The sequence below is a fragment of the Camelus ferus genome, chromosome 1 (assembly GCF_009834535.1).
Source record: "Camelus ferus isolate YT-003-E chromosome 1, BCGSAC_Cfer_1.0, whole genome shotgun sequence".
In the NCBI taxonomy this organism is placed as follows: Eukaryota; Metazoa; Chordata; class Mammalia; order Artiodactyla; family Camelidae; genus Camelus; species Camelus ferus.
Genome location: NC_045696.1, coordinates 86,682,982 through 86,705,170, shown reverse-complemented (window position 1 = coordinate 86,705,170; position 22,189 = coordinate 86,682,982).

Genomic DNA, 22,189 nt, shown 5'->3' with positions numbered 1-22,189 from the left:
AAAAATTTTTCCCATCCCATAGGTTGTCTTTTTGTTTTACTTCTGGTTTCCTTTGCTGTGCAGAAGCTTGTAAGTTTCATTAGGTCCCATTTGTTGATTCTTGCTTTTATTTCTGTTGCTTGAGTAGACTATTCTAGGAGAAAATTTTTGAGATGTATGTCAGATAATGTTTTGCCTATATTTTTCTCTAGGAGGTTTATTGTATCTTGTCTTATGTTTAAGTCTTTAATCCATTTTGAGTTGATTTTTGTGTATGGTATAAGGAAGTGTTCTAGCTTCATTGTTTTACATGCTGCTGTCCAGTTTTCCCAACACCGTTTGCTGAAGAGACTGTCTTTATTCAATTGTATATTCTTGCCTCCTTTGTCGAAGATGAGTTGACCAGAAGTTTGTGGGTTCATTTCTGAGCTCTCTATTCTGTTCCATTGGTCTATATGTCTGTTTTTGTACCAATACCATGCTGCCTTGATGACTGTAGCTCTATAGTGTTGAATTTTCTCCTTTCTTTGAGCTTTCATCATCTTTTTTCCTATTCTGTTGCTTAGCTGAACTTTTTGCTTCTTATTCCACAGTGGAAAAAAATAAGAGTTAGAACAGAGTTTTTCAAAAACTCATTGCCATATTTTATAATTAATTCCCTTCTATGTATACATATCTAACTTCTCATTTATTACTACAGATGAATTGTCCAAGTCCCTTTCCAAAGCAATGCTTCTAGTTTTTGCTCAAGATCCAATACTCTTATTTTTAAATGCAATACCCCAGCAATTTTCCGCATTCCCCACATCATGAATTTTCTCTATCCTTTCCAGATCAGTATGATTAGCATTCAAACATGCTTTGATTTCTTCCCTTTAAAAAGCCCACACCAGTACTACCCTATACGTCCTTCCCCTGCTCATTCTTTCCTGAAAAAGATCAGCTGTTTGTCCCTGTTATTCCACAGAAGCTGATCTCTATTTTTCTACATCTGTTGGTCAGTTCTCAGTCCACAGCTAACTTGCTTTAGCAGCGTTTGTAATAGTAGTTAAATCTTTCTTCCCTGAAGCTCTTTTCTTGGCAAACAGTATTACACTTTCCTGGTTCAACTTCCAATTCACTGGGTGCTTTTCTTCCTCATTTGCTGGTTCCTCCTAATTAATTCTCAGCACTGGTATGTATGAGAACACAGTTCTTGGACCTCTACATTTCCCTTGTTCTACATTATGGATGGAGGAAATTTAAACATAAAATAAAAAATGGAATTACTCATGATCAATAGTGAAGATGCTACCCCAAAAGTTAACGACCCCAGTTCTTGTCAAACTTGAATAATAAATTTACAGCCAGGAGATGGTGCATTGTGTAGAAAAAATTTTTAAAGATTTATTTAGAAAACGAAAAGTACACATCGAAGAATGGTCGGTGGACTGATCCAAGGGAGAAAAAGCAGCAGTTTTTGTCCCTCTTTTCTCTTATACCCTTGCTTAGAGGTGGTCTCTTGATTGATTGATGGCTCTTGTCCCTGGAATGCTTAGTCATGTTTGGCCCCTTGTGCTTATCTTTAAAAATGGTGTATACAGAAAAACCCATAGAGGCATCCTAAACCACATTGTTAATTATAATACAATGAACATTCAGTTGTGTCTAGTTAAGTCGTTTCTGCTGTTGCGCAGTCGTGGCTGTCGGGTTCCAACCAGTTTTTGCTGGCGCTCATTTAAAAGAAGTAAAGTCCCTTTATGCTGGAGGCGGGTATAATGTCATCTTTCGGACCATCCTTCCTCTCCACCTGTCTGCCTGGTGCCCCCATTTATCTAACTAACAGAAATAGATAGTCTTTAAAAACCCTTACAATTAATAGAAGGGAAAAAAATCAACTCAGAACCATTTTTAGCAATTCATCAATTACCAACTATACTATTATGGCTATATTTAATGACTTTTCTAGAATTAAAATTTAGAGTTAAATACTTAAAACTGGTATTGCTTGTTTAATGTATTTTAGAGGATACTACTTTGTGGCTTCTGAGATTCTACCTAAACATATCTATGATGTACAATTCAGAGACTATAAAAACATTTACACAAATATGTATATTTATATATATAAATCGATATTACTTATTGTCCATATAATTTTATGCTAGAATTGAATTAAATGAAATATTTTGAAAACATACTTAAGGAGAGTTTAAATATGATTTTGATACCTCATCCAGCATATAGTAAATTAAACTAAAACATTTGTTAACATAATAAAACAGTCTCAAAATAAGTTCTACAGTATTTTAGCCGTGATTTGAGTTGGACTCTATTTGAGATTATCTAGTTAGGCATTTATATGGGTAAAATGTGAGGTTATTAGACATATATTTGGGAAACATAAGCTTATTTTTCCATAGAATTATCACCCAAACACATTATATACTTATTAAAGCAGACAATTGTGAAATCTAAAGAACATGACAAATAGCCTCATATTGAATGCTATGTGGAAGATAAGAGATCATATGCAGACTTAAATCAGTCTTATATGCATACATGTCAATATTTTATGTAAATAATGTAGGCTTTATATATTAAGAAAAGCTAACCTTGCATTAGATTATTACATTAATGTTGCTTATATGGCTTCAATTCAACTTAATTTCCACTAATGCTTTTTACTTGGGTTTCTAATGAGACACTTCTTCCCATACTCAATTTCTATGACTAAGTTTTTAGATCAAATTTACAAACTTTATTTCATTAAGATTAAGTATTCCTTCTATTATTTTAATCTATTAAAAAGCCTTAAGCACAAATCTACCAGCCTATATAATAACTCCTTACTCTATATTAATCACATATATGATAATCCTACCTTTCATATTATTACCTATCATACTAGTAAAACAGTCTAATAGAAAACTGTCAAAGAAAGGCCGCCAGTGAGTATCACAGGCAAAGTTTGTCCACATTAAAGCTTTAATTGGATCTGTTCAAAGATTGAAATATAGTTAACTGTATAATTTTTCTAACTTGGGGTTTCCTTTCTGAATGCAAGCTACTCTGTAACCATAAATATCTAAAATGAAATACAAATTGGTGTGGCATAACTTGGTCCTTAATGAACAACTAATGCCTTATCTATTGTGTTTTTTCAAGTACTTTTTTTTACTATTTATAGCTTTATTCACTTCTTTACTCTACAAAATGTGCTTACCATGCAGGTGTGTGAAACTCTACACTATATACAGAGGAGGTCCTCCCATCATTTACATCACTTCTAAAGTACAGGTGGTGGATAGAAATATTTTAACCCTAATAATCACACTCTCTACTGTTTTTTTTTTTTTTAAGAAATACTAATGTTCATTTAGCCAAATATATTGGTTTATGGGCTTTTTTCTGTTATCATATTTCTTACTGTGAAATAAACTCTTCCATTCTGTATTTTACTCTAAACTCTTGATTATATTAGTTTCACATTTATCCAACCAGGAAAGTCATGTATTTTTTTTTCATGAAAGTAAGATAAACTTTAATACATGCCCAGGTCTTTAATTATTTTGTAGTTTTTAATGAAATATTGTTCATCATCACATAATGAAACAAGGACATGAGCAATGATTGATGGAAGAATAGATGTGGGAATAAAGCACCAGTGTTTCTCTCTCTCCCTCCCTCTCTCCCTCTTCTCTTTTTCATATGGAATTTGAAATGTAAAAATTTGCATTATAGAAAAAAAAAAGTCTTCCTATCTTTCTATATATTTTGTATACATTTTGAGGATCTGTGGCCTGTTTAACAAAATGCAGCTGGTTTGGGCTAATGTTATTATAAGAATGATTGTAATTGTTGTTATTGTTTTTGTTGAACACGAAAGAATTTTTTGTGACCATCAATACCCACTTTATTCATTAGACTGATCAACTGTATAACATCCTTCACAACCATGAAGTAAGAATAGGAGTTTTACACAGATATATGACTGACCTCTTCAGTTGAGTATACTCTGAAAGTGAATGCTAAAGGTTTCCCAGTGCTATAAAGTTTAACTGTGATTGCTAGGTGCCTCTAAATTGGGTTGTACCTGACTGAAGACTAGAGAATGATTTTCAAAATACTTCTACTAAAATTACTCCAAACCCCCAGGGATACAGCTTCTAAAGGAATTTGATTGTAGTCCAGTCCAAAAGAAATTATTTTTCTTCATGATTTTTGAAACCACCTGGTACTGTACTCTTTTATTTGCCTTTAGTTTTTTCTTTCAGGAAAGAATATACCATTTATTGCCATTACAGGGTTGCCACTAAGTACATATTTATCCTATTATAATGCTTTTGTGTTAATTTTATTGATGCTACTCATTTAGTTTTGCTTACTGTTGCAAAAAAACTTGGCCAGGTATACCCTCTGCTGAAATGAATACATAGCATAACATGAAGAGCTGAAGGCTACCAGGTGAGCATCTGAACTCATATGTAAGTTGTAGAGAAGTTGGAAGAGAAATAGCACCTGGTATAATAGAGCTGAGCAATGACAGGGCTACCAGAAAAGCCAGACCTCATAGGAAGAGGTGAATGGTAGAGAACTATCTAGAATATTTGCTGTAGGAAAGAAAAGAGTATGTAATTTCATGAGAAGAATGGTTATAAAAGAATGAAATAAGCTATTTTGTGAGGAGAATGGTGTTGCTAAGAATGAAAATATCTATTGTATAAAATTTTATAACAATCATAATCAGTGAGAACTTTTCTGCTGTTATGAAATTAGAAGCATCTGCTATTACCGGTAGTAACAATGCCTGAGCTGAGTGCATCAAATAGACTTTCCAAGCACTGAAAATGACTGTTGTCATGGAAAACTGCAGTTGTCCAGGAATGAAAATAACTTTTCTGTAGGATCTGTAACAGTTTTAATTGTTGCTTTTGATATGTTACCATCACCAGACACTAGGCAAATACTTGTATATAGATGCTAAAGTTCGCTTACAATCTAACAATTTTTAGTATCTGGGAATCATCTGGTCAATAATCTCAGCTTGGGTCACTGTTTTTCAATGACCCACTATTTTCAGTGTTTCAAAATAATATGTTTCTATACCATTGTTGGAGGATTGAGGGAACAAAAAGTGCCCATGAACAGAGAAGGTATCTTTAGACCAAAAAACGAGGCAGGATTAGTTTATTATAGGGAAACTTACAGAGTAGAATTGGGTGGTCGACAGTCTGGAAGCATTCACAACTGCACTCCTCACTGTCAAAGGCCATTGGGACAATTTTTGTTAAGCTAAGGTTTGAGAGTATGTGCTTGAAAACACGAGTTCCATCCCAAAGTCAAGATTTATGAATGGGTAACTAGTCTCTTGGGACTGGGAATATGTCCACGAAAGTCTTAATCATTATTTCGAGACTCATTGACGATAGAAGCTAGCTAGACCTAAAGATCATTAAACAATATATACTAGCTACAAAGCCCTGAATGACAGAGAAGAGATTTACTACACAGTACAATGGAACAACAGGAGGAGCTGACTAGGCCCAAGATGATGTCAGTTATGCTAATAGCTACACAAACATATAAACTGATGTATCTGTTGCCATCTTAAAACTGAGCAAATGTATACTAGAATTAGGTAGTTTATTGAATGGAATTTATTTGATTAGTTATTTATAAACTATTTAAAAACAAAATGATACTAAGGTTAAAGGGATATGGATAAAATAAAATTGTTAAATTATATGTTAATAAGCAATATTAAATTTAGCACAATCCTTTGTTAATGTTGATATTTATTATTCCTTATTGCAAGTGTATTTCCTATAATATAATCAAATGAAAATTCAAGTAGGGAGATATTTAATAAAAATAGTTTTAAAAAAATTATAATTAAAGACTGTGAGAAATTTGAAAGATTACCAATAGTAGTAATGAGTAAACATAGTTATCCATGTAACTAATTCATTCCTAGTTCATCTGTTCAACAAATGTGTTGAGCACCTAGCGTATGCCACTGGTGCATATGATGTGAACAAATCTGAAAATATTTTGCCCTCAGAGATCTTACATAATATTGCCATTACATATTCATTATGTTTTAATTAGTTACATATTACATTAAATACTAATATCATGTCTTCTTTAGCAGATTTGGTTTTAGATTTTAAGATCTACAAAAATTACTGTTAGAACATTTCCATCACCCTAAAGTATTCTATATCTTGTTTGTGGTGCTAGTCATATGGGCATAGATATTTGTGAAAAGGCATCAAAATGTACAATTAAATTTTATAGTTAGCTGGACACTTCAAACTATAGAATTAAAATTAAAATTATTATATATATATATTATATCTTAATAAAGTAGATTCTTTACGTGCTTGATGAGCTATTTCTATTTACATACTGTAGTAGTTACTTACATGTACATTCCTAAATTTCACAAGTATATATATCTTTGACGTGGAAATAAAGAGACATGGAGAGAAAAAGACTGAGAAGGAGGAATGGTTTGATATATTTTGGGAACTTTAGGTCAAGGATTAGTATATTTGTTGTATTTTAGGAATAGCATTTTTATTTAAAATGAGGTTATTTCATCTCTATTTGCCCTTCAGATCCTCAGGATGACATTACTGGTGTCACTCATAGATGGCATAGAGAAGGTCTCCTATGAACTGGGATGATTTATAGAAAAATAAAACTTTATTGTCTTGCTATAAGGATATTTACCTTTCTTTGGAACTTTCATTTTTAGGAATAGTTTATAAAGAGACAAATTTTCTTGCAAAGAAATGAAGAAAAATAAAAATTAGTTTGTCTTCAGTTCATCTGACACCCATTAAGTTCTGTTACATAGTTTAAGAGACCCAGAAAGCACATATCCTACCTTTGGTTAATGACAGAATCAGTTCAAAAGAGAATTTATAGCTGAAGTCTCTGAGAATAGCTTTCTAAGTCTGTGCCACCAATTGTATGTGGCTGAGATTAAGAGAATATCAGAGAAGGAAAGCAGGAACAGAGGCTGCAGACTTGACTCCTTTCAACTGATTCAAACAAACTGACATTGGCCCAGAAACAGAATTATCACCATTAACCTGAGATAGAAATGATTCAAACGTCACACTGCTAACAAATAAAATAAGAAGGCAAAGGTGTTCCTGATGTTTGTTTAAGATTGTTTTGAACAGTAAAATGAAGCCTTTATGTTGTAATTATATAAAAATGAAGGGAGTGCTATGTCTGTCATGGTAGAAAACGGAGAAGAAAATCAGTATGAGTAACTTGAAACAAACCTGGCAAAATATGAATACTGCTTTCTAATAAAACCAGTCTCTTATTATAGCTCTGTTTCTAGACATTTGCTGTTTTCTCTTTTGGGATCTTCTTATACCTACTCTTCCTTCCCTCTTCCTTATCCTGTAAACATGGACTTATACCTCAGAATTTAGCTTATGTCTTATCATGCCTTCCTTGCTTCAGTCTCTAGCCTGTCCAGAGCACCCTTTTGATCCCAGGTGCTCATGATACAGGGTGCATAATCCTTGCCCAAGACAGTTATCATATGATATTATAGTTTTATATTTACTTATTATGTCTGTCATTAGCAGAGAGCTCCTTAACAAAGGAATTGTCCAAAGAGTAATTTCTAGAAAGCCTTTCCTCTTACTCGTGATCATATCTTCCTTAAGCCATTTTAAAACACATTGTAATTTACTATTTATTATTTTCTTTCATTTATGTACATTACAAAGTGTTCTCTATGACTGTGGAGACAGTCTGTCTTGTTTGTTCTATTCATAGTGCTTCACAAAGTGCCTGGACCATAGCAAACATTCAAATATTTACTGAATGAGTGGACAAATAAATGAATACATCATGACTTTTTTATCATCATATGTCTGACAGATACCATCTTATCTAATACATAATGGATATGTTAATAGAGAAAAGACTTGTGAGAAATGTTAGAAAGAGGAGAAAATGGACATTATTGTTAACATATGAAAATTACCTATTTGAATATGCAAATTAGGAGATGGTATACCAATGAATGCAGAGAATAAGCCTTGTATCTAAACTCTGGATTGCATCTTATATTTTTTTCTAACTTTTATTTACCAATTTGCATCCCAATGCCTGACTTATTCATTACAAAATGAACTCAGTTTTACAGATGTCTTGCATCAAAATAATAGAAAATAATAATTGTATAAAACTTTATGATATTTTAGGAAATATTTATTCCAACAATGATGTTAAAAATAAGTAAATTAGTCTCACCAATGTGATAGAATAATCCAAAGTTAAAATCTAGTTAGTAGCAGAATCAAAGCAATAACATGTAGTTACAAAATATCATATTATGAAATTTTATCCACACATACAACATGTAAGCAAAATATATTTAATGTATTGTATGTACTTACTTATGAAGAAGGACATATTTACTTAGTTGATACACATACTAATAGAATTTAAGGGGAAGGCAAGAGACGCTAGATCAAAGAAAATCTTAATTAGTGGCTTTGAATCCCACTATAAATCTAATAGTTTTCACATATATCCCTAGATGATTGGTTATAAAAGACAGAAAAGGGAAGAGAAAAAGTAGGGAGGAATTGAGAATAAGAGAAAAAGAAAGGCATAAGGGTGAGAGTATAAAAAAGAATGGACAATAGAAAGTGTAACAAAGATAGAAGAATTGATAATATGAGAACAGGGAAACAGTCCTCCCCAAACAGTTACAAATCATCTGGAAAAATATACTGTCTGCATTCAGTGTATTTAAATTCTTTTATCTCTGATTCAGAGGTTACTTCTCCTTGAGCTCTGTAAAACTATAGCAGTAACTACAACGAATACTTATAAAGTATATCCTAATTAGAAAATACATTTTTTAGAATCTCCCACCAGTGGATTTAATGTCATTTTAGAGAGAAATGAAATCACACCAAAATATCATAGATACATAAGTGGATACTTGAGATATTTGCTATTTTTATTATTTAAATATATTTAAGATGAGCATTTCTGCACAAATATCTCTGATGGATTTTGAAACTTTTTAAGAAATTAAATAGCTTTTTAAACTCAAATTCAAAGTATAAATATAAACCCTTTGGAAATTTTTATAACTTTATTTATTCTGTCCAGATTAATTTTATAATATTATAGGTTGAGAATCATAAGAAATCTTTATTATAATGTGGTCTTTATGATTGAAACATTTTCTGTTTATTTTCTATACATTCAGATAAATGCAATATTACTTTACATCTTTATTGAATCAGATATATTTGCATGGTAAATTTGATATTTCCCATGGGCTTTTATTTCCTTCTATAAAGTCTCCTAGCTGAAATTAGTTATATTGACAATATCTTCTAAGTACATGATAAAGAAAATATAAACAAGATTGTGGAAGTCCTTTTAAATTGTGTATGTGTGTATATGCATATACATTTTTTAAAATTCTGCACATTTTGTATTTTTTTACATAATTGTATTTGAAGTTAATTTTTAATTTACTAAGTACTTGTATGGACATCATTTCTAATGGCTACTTAATTCTTTCATAAGAACATACCATAAGTCTGGTAATGATTTTCATATTATGAGAGTTAAAGTAGAAAAGAACATACACAACAAACTTCAACAGTGTCTTTCAGTGAGTTATGGGATTATGTTGAGTTGCTTGTATCCTTTTATATTTTTCTGTGTTAAAACATTAAAAATATAGTCAAAATTATTTTAAATAAGTTTCATTAATATTTCCATGTAAAACAAATTTATATTAAATTATGACTCTGTAATTTTTAGAAGGGAAGAAAAAGAAGCTAGGATTCATCTTTGGGATTAAAGTAGCTAAATTTTAATAGGGCAAACATTTTTTTAAAGTATGTGACACAAAGCTCCTGAATTAACATGACTCTTGAGGATGGGTGAAACAGAGCATAGAATAAATCTTCTCAAACAAAATACCAACACTCCAGAGGATTACTTCCATGCTCTATTTCTTTCAGTTTGTCACTGTGGTCTATCATTGAAACACAGATACAGCCAGTAGTTAGTCCCAAATGAATTGGCTAAAATATTTGTAACTGAAAAAGGGTATATTAAAATTAAATAATTTTTGGTTTCTTATTATTAACATCAAATGCTTAAAATTTCAAAACTCAAACATAAAGAATGAAAGACATATTTTATATGGGCTCACCACTTACATGGTTTAAAACAATTAAAATCTTTAGAATTCATGAACCATTATAAACAGTTGGAAAAAATCCACAATTTTGATTAACAGCAAACATGTAGCATCACCCTTTATACATTTATAGAGCATATAAATATTTACATATAGAATTGGCATCTTGAGGAGTGGATTATTTTAGGAAAAAAATATGATGGATGAAATGGTTAAGATGTTAAGATGTATGATAGTAAATACTTTATCTCCTCCTTCCTCTCCAGCTGTTGTCTTCCAAAAACTATCAAGAGAAACCTAGAGAAACCTAGAGTTGTATTCATTTAAGTCAGGCTTTAGATTATTTATATAATTGTTTATTCTTTATAAAATATAGTCTGATTTTCTTCAGTGACATCTCTGCTTTTTTCCCATATTCAAAGATAACAAAAACAATCCCCCAACTGGAAAGTTATCTATTTTATTTGAACAGCATGGTGATACTGATCTGACCAGACACTTGAATCCAATTCTACCAATTAATAGTCATTTAGTTTGACAAATTACAATTTTCGGTACAGAGTCTCTCACAGGATAATCACCCATATATGCACATTAATAAGTGGCATTACAATGTGCTTCATTTAATCCACACTTATTATTTCAGAGGTGCAGTCTCAGAGGACAAATACCCTTATTTGCTGAAATGCAAAGCAATAGCCCCTTGGGTCCTCCTAACAATTGTTAAAACATTAACAAGTCTGTGTAACCAGTAACCATGGAGACTGTTATCTCCACAGAAACAATGCTCTCAAATTAGATGTGAAAAGAGGTCAAGTAGAGGATTGTAATTTCATTGTTGTTTTACTTTTCTAGATTGCAGACACAAAAACAAGGCAAATTATCTTATGAGAGTGAAGGATAATATTAATCGAACATAAACAAAATTCTGTTGCCCTAAAAAGTAGCCCTTCAGTTAAAATTTTCAGGAAAACTTCTATAACATTTATATATTCCAGCTGAACTGGAATGCATTTCATATTGTGTGTGATTCATATTGTTAATTCTCATTCATTTGAAAGCCAAGACAAAATATAGTCAAATCCATGTTAAATAGATATATGGGGATAAAAAATAATATTTATCAAAAATCAAATTTAAATTTTTTTATTAAAATGATCTCAAATCCTTTGCTCCTGAATATTTACTTATCTAATGATTAAAATTTTTTTAATTCCTAGAATAGTTTAACACTATAATTTTAAGATACAAATATTAATAAGTAGTTTTTGAATCATCAAATATAAGCTATTTTAAAAATTTCTCCAAAAATTATTTTAAAGGTTCTCTCTTGAAATCAAGCCATGAATATTAAATTCTTATAAACCACAAAAGGATCAAATCATGCCAGAACCAAACATAAGCAGATATTGGTGAAAAATGCCATCTCTGTGCAAGATTAAATCTTAAAACCATATGCTTTATTAACAACAGATGTGACATTTAACAACTGTGCCTTAGTTAACTTCAAAACACACATGAATTCCCCTTTCAGCCACCATATCCATTAACATCCAGATGAACTAGCGCCCAAGGTCTATTCTGTTTTCCAAACAGTTATTTTGAAGTGCTGACAACTGTCATTGCTCTGAATATCTTCATTCTTCCCTCACCCAAAGCATAGGGTAATTTAGCTTTATTTTTTCGATTTCAGGTGACCATGGTTAAATTTGTTTGGAATACTAAGATAGAAGAATATCCAATTTGTATCATGAGCAATTTCTTAGGAACTTATTTAATCAATAAAATATTAAGCTATAGTATTTAAAAAAATACAGAGTCTAATAGGCAAAAAATTAAAATGGCATAACCATAGCTTTAGAAGATATATGTTTTGTGTGTATGCTAACAGATTCACTATTAAGATGATATATTAAGTGAACATATACAGCCAAACCACTAAAATAAAATATACTTCTAAAACAATATCATTACAACAATCAAACTGCTTTAACAACATAACATTTGATCCTAACATATGACAGCACCACACACACACACACACACACACACACACACACACACACACACATACACATTTACACTCTCACTCTTAGTAAAAAAGTTCAGTAAAAAAAAGAGAGGACAAAGATATTAATGAAGAAGAAGGATCAGTTAGATCCTGGAGTAAAGAAGCAAGTTGAAGTGATGGTAAGATTCAAGTTGAATTTCCTGTTGAAATGGAGGGAGTGTTCCATAAGTAACATGCAATAAATAGACATTTACAAGAATGCCAGAATATGTAAATTTTCATCTGTCCTTGAACTAAATCTCCAGATTAATGTACTACTTTATAAAATAAAAATATATCTGTGTTTACAAATATAAATGCATTGAGTTCCTTATAAGTGAAAATTAAATTTCAACTGAGATGCAGATTCTACCCTAAGCATTCTGAAGATTAGCTTAATTTCAAATAATAATAGACAGCAAGTGAAAATAGATGACCTAGGTTTAAGTGATAGCTCTAAAATGTAACCATTATGTTATCACAGGTAAAAAAAGTCATTAAATCTAACCTGAATTTTAATTTATTCAACTGTAATATAGGATTTAACTATAATTATTAAAATATATTTCAAGTATTATGGGAGACTCAAAGGAGTTAATGTTTATATGATTTATTAACCTTTCAGAGTCTGAATAAACTTATTATTATTTTTAACAATCTGGTACAGTATAAGGTGTATTTGGCTACTGAGTTATAAAATATTAGTTCTGAAGGAAGTGGTGACATGAAAATGGGACAAAATTTTATTTGTTTCTTCCACAAATAAAAACTGAACAGAATTCTCAAAAACAACCATTTCATGGAATTGGAAATTGATTGATAGAAGACAACAAATGAAGAAGAATTTATTCTTGAAGACTTTTTTGAATTTGATAAGACATGCAAGAATCTGCCTTCTTACCTGAAGTTACTATTGTCCATATTGCCACCCTACAATTCAGTTGATGAGACCTAGAGTTTACCAAACTGATACTGGCCATAACAAACAATAGGTTTACTCCCAGAGAAGGTAATGTTGATTCAGGACAGGAGTTGAGACAAAAAGTATGCTTTTGTGTAATGAAACTTGGAAATGGACAGGATAAAATGATAGATTTGGCAAAGCCTAAGTTTTCAGTCTTGCTTTGGGGGAAGTGGTAAACCATCATCAAGGAGATCCTGGAATTGAAAGAATAAAACAAAGCCTGATATTAGGTCCCCACATATTACTGGTTGGCAAATACATTGCAACAAAAATATGAAAGCCAGAGGAAACTTGAAAACTGACTGCAGATTTTAATTTATCCCCCAATCCATACACAGATCAATCAGTTGCTGTTGTAAGATTTACACACCTATAGTATTTGCCACAATCTCTACTCAAATCATTGACTGGCCATTAAGTTATATACACAAGAAAAAGCCCTAAGGAACTAGTCTGAAAGGTAAATATAAGCAAGATAAATACATAGTAGAAGAAGAAAAGGAATTGGGCAGAAATACCAACACAATAGCAGCACATGGTGAAGAACAAAAGTTGAACAGTTTAATTCAAGGTTCCTTGAATAAATAAACAAAAACCAGAAAAATAACATATAATTTACATTTGCTACAATACATTGTCTAAAATATCCAATATTCAACCAAAATTATCTAGAGATGCACAGAAAGAATAAATTGTAACCCATACTTAAAAAAAGGAAAAGAATATCAGGTAATAACTAATTCTGAGTGGGTCCCAGTTTCAAAGAGAAAAAGCTTCAAAGACATTATTACAAATATTAAAGAGCTAGTGGATAATATATTCAAATAATTAAAGAGGAATATGATGATAAAAAAAACTCAAACAATAAGAAACATCATCTGAAAAATAGAAATGATAAAAATGATTCAAATGATAAAAGTCATATGATCATCTCAGTAGAGAAAAAGCATCTGACAAAGCTCAACACTTATTTATAATAAAAACTCTCAGCAGAGCATGTATAGAGGGAATGTACATCAATATAGTAAAGGTCATATATGACAAGCCCACAGCTAACAGTGAAAAGTTAAAAGCTTTTCTTCTAAGATCAGGAGCAAGACAAGGATGCCCACTCTTGGCAGTTCTGTATAACATAAAAATCCTAACGAGAGGAATTAGGCAAGAAAAAGAAATAAAGTATATTCAAATTGGAAAGTAAGAAGTAAAACTGTCACTGTTTGCAGAAGACGTTATATTATATATAGAAAACCCTAAAGATGCCACCAAATAACTGTAAGAATTAATAATAAGGAAATTCAGTAATGTTGCAGGATACAAAATCAATGTATAAAAATCTGTTGCATTTTATACACTAATAACAACCTATCAAAAAAGAAATTAAGAAAAACAATCCAGTTTACAATTGCATCAGAAAGATTAAATACCTAATAAAAATTTAACAAAGGAGATTAAGGACCTGTATACTGAAAACTACAAACTATTAAGGAAAGAAATAGAAGATAGCACAAATAAATGAAAAGATATTCTGTACTCATGGATTGGAAGAATTAATATTGTTAAAATATCTATGCTTCTATCCAAAGCAAACTACAGATTCAATGCAATCCCTATCAAAATTCCAATGGCATTTTTCACCAAAATAGAACAAACAATTCTAAAATTTGTATTGAATCACAAAAAATTCTTAATAGCCAAAGCAATCTTGAGAAAGAACAACAAAGTTGGAGGCATCACATTCCTTGATTTCAAACTCTTATTACAATAAATAAAGCAGTGTGATACTGGCATTAAAAAAAAAACAAAAACATATTGGCCAGTGAAACCAAATAGAGAGCTAAGACATAAACCCAACCATGGATAGTTAATTAATTTACAAGAAAAGAGTGAAGAATGGAGAAAGGACAACTCTTGAATAAATGATGCTGGGAAAACTGGATAGCCATATGCAAAAGACTGAAACTGGACCACATTCTTATACAACACAAAAATTAACTCAAAATAGATCAAAGACCTGAATGAAGACCTGAAACCAAAAAACTCCTAGAAGAAAACAGAGACAGTAAGCTCCTTGTCATAGTGTTGGCAATTTTTTGAATTTAAAACTAAAAGCAACAAAAGCAGAAATAAACAAATGGGACTACATCAAACTAAAAAAGCATCTGCACATCAAAATAAACTATCAACAAAGTAAAAAAGGCAACCTACTGAGTAGGAGGCAGTATTTTTAAGTCATCTATCTTATAAGGGATTAATATCCAAAATATATAAGGAACTCATACAACTCAACATCAAATAAACAAACAAATAAATAAATAAATAAATATCTGATTAACAATGGGCAGAAGATCTGAAGAGATGTTTTTCCAAAGAAGACATAAGAATGGTTAAAAGGTGCAGGAAAAGATACTCATCATTAGTAACTATCAGGGAAATATAAATCAGAATCACAATGAGATATTATCTCAAACCAATGAGAATGGTGGTTATCAAAAGGCAAAAGATAAGTGCTGGAGAGGATGTGGAGAAAATGAAACTCTTGGGCTGTTGGTGGGAATGTAAATTGGTGCAGCCACTATGGAAAATGGTACAGAGCTTTCTCAAGCAATTAAAACTAGAAGATTGGATTAAGATGGCGGAGTAGGAGGATGTGGAGCTGACCTCCCCACACAAACACATCAAACATATCTACAGGTGGAACAACTCTCATAGAAAACTGATTGGAAGATGGCAGAACTGCTATACAACCATGCTGCAAGAAATATTTTCATGTAACTTGGTAGGACAGAAAAAAGTCATGTGGGTTGAGACCTCTGCCTCTGGGAGGGATCTGAAGGAAGAGAAGGTTGAGCCACAGACTGGGCGTCCCAGTCCTGGGGTTCAGTGTGGAGAAGACAAGCTTCCTTGGCTGCTAGGAGAACTGCTGGGACAGACAGAAGGGCTAGAGAAGCCTACACTTGAATGTGCAGATGCTAGCTTGCCAACAAGCAGTGTGGAGAGAGCTCTGGTCTGCTGCCTTACTGCACTCTCCAACCCAAAGGGATGAACACCACAGCCACTTTCACTCAACACCACAGTTTGGCATGGGTCCTGGGCCAGCCAGGGCCTGGGAAAAGACTTGGTCTAACTATTTAATGACAGCCCAGGGGCCTAGGCTTCAGTCTGGGTGTGATGGTGGCAGCCATTGCTGGTGCTTACTTAGGCAGCACCTAGGGAAACACCAGGACCAGCTCAGAGCAGCAGTGCATCTATCAGCTGAGTGAGCACTTCAGTCCTGCCGCTCCACACCACAGCTTGGCCCTGGAAATGGGGAAGACAGGGTTCTGGGCTTCACTTGCTCCAGCACTCCCCTCCTTTGGGGCAAGATACACGCTCAAGGGGAATGGAACTTGATCAAGCCTGACCCTCAGGATTTCTACTCCAACAACTAGGGAGCAGATCTCATCCTTTACAGGGTGGCCACAGAGCAGAGAGGAAGTCCTGCCTCACACCCTGCATAGGTTTTAGACCCTCCAGCACCAACAACACTCCTTTTCTAGGTGATAGTGGCCAGCATACCCTTAGGAAAGAAATGGCTGGCATCCACATCAAAACCGGCCCTCCCACCAAACACACTGGACACACACAATCTACACAGAGATACTCTCACATAAAAACACCCCTTCAAGACTACAACAGATAACTGTGTCTCCTAAACTCATAGAGATTGAGAAAAATAAGTAAAATGAAACGGCAAAGGAACTATTCACAACTAAAAGAGCAAGAAAAATCTCCTGAAAGAATAAATAATGAAATAGAGATCACTGGTCCGACAGACTCCAAGTTCAAAAATATAGTAATAAAAATACTAACTGAATTAACAAATATTATCAATATAAATGCAGATCACTATAACAGGAACTAAAAACTATAAAGATGAACCAATCAAAAATATATAGTTCAATATCTGAGATAAAAAGCAATTTTGAAGCAATGAGCAGCCAGCTAAATGACACGGAGGAACAATTAAGTGATCTGGAAAAGAGAGTAATGGAAATCAGCCAAGCAGAATAGCAGACAGAAAATACAAATACAAATAAATAAATAAATGAAAGCAACATACAAGATCTATGGATAATATAAAATGTGCATTATAAGAGTCCCAGAAGAAGAGAGAAGGGGATTAAAAATGTATTTGAAGACGTTATGGCTGAAAACTTCCCAAACTTAAAGAAGGAAAAAGCTAAAAGGTATAGGAAACACAGAGGGTGCTAAGCAAGATAAAGTCAAACAGACCCACATGAACACCTGTTATAATTAAAATGGCATAAGTTAAAGATAAAGAGAAAACTAAACGTGGCAAGAGAAAAACAAAGAGTTACGTACAAAGGAAGCTCCATCAGTCTATAAACTGATTTCTCTGCAGAAACTTTACTGGGTAGAAGGGAGAGACATGATATATTCCAAGTCCTGAAAGAGAAAAATCTGCCTCCTAGGATATTCTACCAGGCAAAAATAGAATAGATGGAGAGATAAAGAATTTCTCAGACAAGCAAAAACAAAAAGAACTCAGCAATACTAAACCTATCCTAAAAGAAGTATTGAAGGTTATACTCTAAAGAGAAAAGAATCAGGAATCTATAGGAAAGGGGAAATCCCAATAGAAAAGGCAAATATACAGTAAAGACTGAAGATCATTTAAATATGCCAGTATGTAAATTAAAAACCAAAAAAATTATAAAAGTGATCATAACTACAATAAATAGTAAAAGGATAAGTATGAAGATATAAATTAGGACATCAAAATCACAAATCAAAAACATACAATAGATTCACAAATACTGAAAAGAAAGAAATTCAAGCATATTACAAAAGAAAATAATCAAACCATGAAAGAAAAAAAGAAAAAGAAGAAAAAGAAATGGACAAAGAAGAACTACAAAAGAGCCAGAAAACAAGAAATAAAATGGCAAGAAGTAAATACTCATCAATAATTATTTTAAACATCAGTGGACTAAGTACTTGGATCTAAAGACATAGAGTGGCTAATTGTATTTGAAAAAAGCAAGAACTTGCAATATGCTGCCTATAAAGGACTCACTTCAGGGCAAAAGACACAGACTGAAAGTGGGAGATTAGAAAAGGTAGTTCATGTAAATGGAAATGACAAGAAAGCATGGGTAGCAATTCTTGTATCAGACAAAATAGACTTTAAGACAAAGGACGTAATGAAAAGCAAAGAATATCATTGTATAGTGGTAAAGGAATCAATACAAGAAGAGGATATTACACTCACTAACATACACACAACCTATATAGGAGCACCTATAGGTAGTAGCTGAATAACTCTGCGGGTAGAGGTATATCTTGTAAGATGCTTCAAAGGCAGTTGAGCTGAGACTTAACCTTAGTATCAGATTCAGCAGCTATAGATTAGGTTGGCACCCATAGAGGATTCAAATGTGTGTGATCCATAAGATGGAGCAGCCAGTATGTCCCTATTTGCAACTCACAACTGAATGCTCACATGAAAATTAATCTTAAAAATGCTCAGCCTTTAAATATAATTCTGGTTTATCAGTTATACATATCTGATATGATCCTTTAAGTGCATGGTGGTCATACATAGTTTAAATCACAATGCCGTTTATATGAGTTCCATCAGCACTGTCACCATGTTTTGGACATTTAAATTTTGGGAACTGTTCTAGCAAAGTAAATGGAAACAGAAGAACCAGCAGATGAACTAAACACTTATTTCCAGTAAGTGCACTTGCCATCCAAGGAACCAGAAGTCTGTGATTTAGAAGTAATACATATTTTTGAGTGTAATTATAAAATAATGAACAATTAGTGATGAACACTATGAAGGAAAATAAAGATGGATAAGAGCAAAGTTCCGGGGTTATTTTGTATAGGGTGATCATAAAAGGCCTCTTTGTGGTGGTAATATTTAATAAGTGACCAAAATAGAGTGAAGAAGTGAGTGATATGACTGTCTGTGGAAGAATGTTCCAGGCAGAGGAAACAGCAGGTACAAAGATTATGAAATAGCCGCATCTTTGTTCTATTTGAGAGCTGGAAAGGAGACCAGTATGATCAGAGCTAGAGGAATATGCAAGTGATCATAAAAATAGGGAATTGGTTTATGTGAAAGGTACAGGGAGTGGTAGGATTTTCTATTTCAATCTGAGTGAAATAGAAACTGTTGGAGCAGAGATATGGTCTGATACGTGTTTTAAATGATCATACTGGCAGTGGTGTGGAGAGTGCTGATTTTATTAAAGTAGCTGATCTAGTTGTTGTAATGCTTTCAATATTCACTGGGTATTGGCCTTGGGAAGCTTCCTAGCGCTTTTGGAATTCAGCTACATCAACTGGATAATTTGCCAAAATAACTTATTTTATTATATTCCTTTCTGGTTAAATGACAATACATATTAAGATAATCTTGTATACCATAAAGCATCAAATCAATACTGATTATAAAGAAATGTGTGAAATTCTTTATAAAAATCATTGGTGATATTCAAGAGACAGACCTCCAGTTTTCACTGGGAAATCTGTGAGGCTCAATATATTTATTTGCAGCTAAATGCTTCACATATATTAATTTTTTTCTCCTGTTATAACATCATTATAAACTGAAACAAATGAAATATATATTTAACAAAAATGGGTCTGTTACTCATCAACTCTCCTTTTGCTTGTTAACAATCCACAGGTCTTTTTTTTTTTTTTTTTTTTTTTTTTGGTGGGGAGAGGCAATTAGATTTATTTATTTATTCTTAGAGGAGGTACTGGGGATTGATCACAGGACCTAATGCATGCTAAGCATGCGCTCTACGGCTTGAGCTATACCCTCCCCCAACAGATTTAAACACCTGAATGTTTGGAATGACAAAGATAATAAATTTAATTCTAGGAATGTTAACACATGATCTACCAAGTTAATAGTTTTAAAAATGATTTTATTTTCTTCAAAACTTTTCATAGTATCTTAGTTGATTTCTGACTATGTTTTAAACGGAAAGTTGGGTTACTTTTAACATTACTACTTCAAAATTACTACCAATGACAGTAATTGAAGAAATTCATAATCATTTGTGCAAATGCTGCATTTTTTACTCCATAAATACTAATTTCACCATCTCCCAAATAATAATTTAAACCTGTAAGCGTAATTATAGGCATATTATGAAAGCAAACAAACAAAAAATGTCATAGTGTTCAAAATGGTACCTGCCACTTTGAAGAGTCTTTCATTGACTTTCACAGAGTGAGGGCCTGGCAAGGGGAATATTGTTCAGTAAAATGAGTTACTTCACCTGCAGAGTCAGCATGCATTTGCCAAACAATGGGTGGGTTTTCACCACTTCTTTTCATTTTAGCAATCAATCTGAGAGCTGTATTAAAAGCAGTATGAAGTTCATTGTTCTCTGGCACAAAGTCAGACAGCATATTTAAATTTGTCTGTGTTATAAAAATCATGTAAGCAATAAATGCTTTTACATGAAAAGACACCCAAAGTAAAATACCAGCAGTTTTATGGTGAATTAAAAAATAATTTTTTAAATATTTGTAAATAAAAACCTTATAATTAATTTGGAGGAAAAGGCATAGTTTAAAAGATTCTGTATGAATTATTCACATTTGATTTTTTTAACTTTTTAGTTCAAAAATTGACATAGGTTTCCTACTTTTTTTCCCCCAAAATTGTATGAAATAATAGTTAACATTTCTCCAGTGCATATTTTGGAGAATCACTCTGCTAAATTGTTATACACGTTATCTCAATTAATTCCTCAAAATAATCTTATAAAATTGGCCTTAGTATTATAATGTATTACAGATGACAGATGAGAAACAGAGACATTGAGTTGAATTATTTGCTCAAGATCTCACAGAGTTAATTGTGGAGTCAAAATTCAAACCCAAGAAATACACAAACTGATTATATGTTTAAACACTGACTATATTGTTAATGGGGAATCATAAGAGAATATGAAGTAAAGACAAACTTTTCTAATAATTAGATTTTTTATTGTTAAAGTGGTATGTTTGTAGAAAAGATATGGTTGTTCACTTACAAAATTGGCGTGATTTTTTTCTTCCAAACCCTAAATAAGCTTGGAATATCATATAATACAATCTCTCTGAAAGGAATTTTGGCCCATGAATTAAAAGCTTTGTAAGAGGTATAACTTTTGACCTAGAAATTCATCATTTGGAAAAGTAATTATAGATTATCCATAATCAGGGTTGCTAGGAAGAGAAAGTCATGAATGTAGATTGCCTAAAGCAAAAGTCACTAATTTCCATGTTGATTATGTGAAGAATCCATCCACACAAACCTGGGATAGTAAGGACACAAAGTTATACTTCACTGTGCCACTGAAACAGAACTAATTGTGGTGGTACACAGTTCTTAATTGAAACACTGTATAAACTTCTCAAAGAGAATTTGTTTTAGGGTGAAGACATAACCACACAGCAACTTAGGCTTCATGGAAGACTTCATGACCAGACTCTTAGATCCAGCCTTTGTTCCCATTGTTAGAAACCGATCAGTATAATTTTAATATATGACCTGTTTAAGTTGCTATCTCTTTTAGCAAATAAGACATAAATTTTCATTTATCACTAAGGTCCCCACCAATAACCCGCTTATTGAGCCAAAATATTGCATTTCATACGTAGCAGAGTTCCCTCTGGTCTTTGACTAACCTGGATACCAGAATAGAATTGATCTTCCATAAACCTCTGGGGCTCTGGTGCTTCTTTCCCATTTTGGAGTATTTAATTCAGATTCTTGGTGTCCTAGGATACCATGCTGCCTCTGCATGTTCTGCAGCATCTACAAGAGCTGTGAGGAAACAGAAGGGTGATCTCAACTGCTCTCAGAATTAGTATACATCTACCATTATTCTAATTGGGGAGGTTTTTTAACGTGTCTTATCTCAGGGGCAGCCCATCCCTATTTTAAGCATAATGTTTCTTAGAAAGTTTCCTTAATCCAGCTCACCAT